The sequence below is a fragment of the Nanorana parkeri genome, unplaced genomic scaffold (genome assembly GCF_000935625.1).
Source record: "Nanorana parkeri isolate BGI_ZX_2015 unplaced genomic scaffold, ASM93562v1 scaffold188, whole genome shotgun sequence".
Taxonomy (NCBI): domain Eukaryota; kingdom Metazoa; phylum Chordata; class Amphibia; order Anura; family Dicroglossidae; genus Nanorana; species Nanorana parkeri.
In genome coordinates this window covers 916388-917468 of record NW_017306456.1, presented here as the reverse complement: position 1 = coordinate 917468, position 1081 = coordinate 916388, and the positions used below count along the sequence as shown (strand labels likewise).

The 1081-nt window shown below is 51.6% G+C and overlaps 1 protein-coding gene across 1 annotated transcript in view; it reads right to left on the bottom strand.

Annotated features, from left to right (window-relative positions):
• The window catches only part of IRAK2 (interleukin 1 receptor associated kinase 2), a 36729-nt gene that overhangs the window by 17270 nt on the left and 18378 nt on the right, over nucleotides 1-1081 (bottom strand). The gene's annotated exons all lie outside the window — the stretch shown is intronic.

Below are 1081 nucleotides of genomic sequence, written 5' to 3'. Positions count from 1 at the left end.
GGGGGGGGGGGGGGGGGATAGAGTGGAGAGGGATTAGAAGACCCGTCAGGTTTTATTGCTGTCTGTGTCCTCTCACCCTCTCTATATGTCCTGGTGACTGTTATCCCTAAACCTGAAAGAAAATCCCAAATTGTGGGTTGTCACCAGCACAGGTATAGATGGGAAATCTTCCAGTGGGGACACTAGTTCTGGTGACCACGAGGGATTTTCCTCACTTTAAAGAGATTTCCTCTCCCCTCCTGTTGAAGCAATCAGACAGGAAGTGAAGGGAGATCACCCCAATGGGACACAGAAGCCGCCGGGGTTTTAATCGTCCCGGAGCCTATCCAAAATTAAAAACAAAACGTTTTTGGCTTCAGTTCTACTTTAATAATAGGAAGTGGAGATCGGGTGATGTAATTTGCTTCCTCTTTGTCCAATGTGCAGTGAAGAGAACACGCATATAGGAGGTTGGCTGGTCTTGTCGTCATCAAACATCATTATTGATATGGTAGATGTAGCAAGGTGCAGGTTACATTGTTATTCCTTGTATCCATCCCCTAAATCAGGATAAGCAACCCTGGCCTGTCGTGTATACCCCTGGCCTGTCATGTGTACCCCTGGCCTGTCATGTGCAACAATGGCCTGTCATGTGTAACTCTGGTCTGTCATGTGTAACCCTGGTCTGTCATGTGTACCCCTGGCCTGCCATGTGTAACCCTGGCCTGTCATGTGCAGCCCTGGCCTGTCATGTGCAACAATGGCCTGTCATGTGCAACAATGGCCTGTCATGTGCAGCCCTGGCCTGTCATGTATACCCCTGGCCTGCCATGTGTAACCCTGGCCTGTCATGTGTACCCCTGGCCTGTCATGTATACCCCTGGCCTGTCATGTGCAACCCTGGCCTGTCATGTGCAACCCTGGCCTGTCATGTGCAACCCTGGCCTGTCATGTGTACCCCTGGCATGTCATGTATACCCCTGGCCTGTCATGTGTAACCCTGGCCTGTCATGTGTACCCCTGGCCTGTCATGTGCAACCCTGGCCTGTCATGTGCACCCCTGGCCTGTCATGTGAACCCCTGGACTGGCAAGCTACCCCTT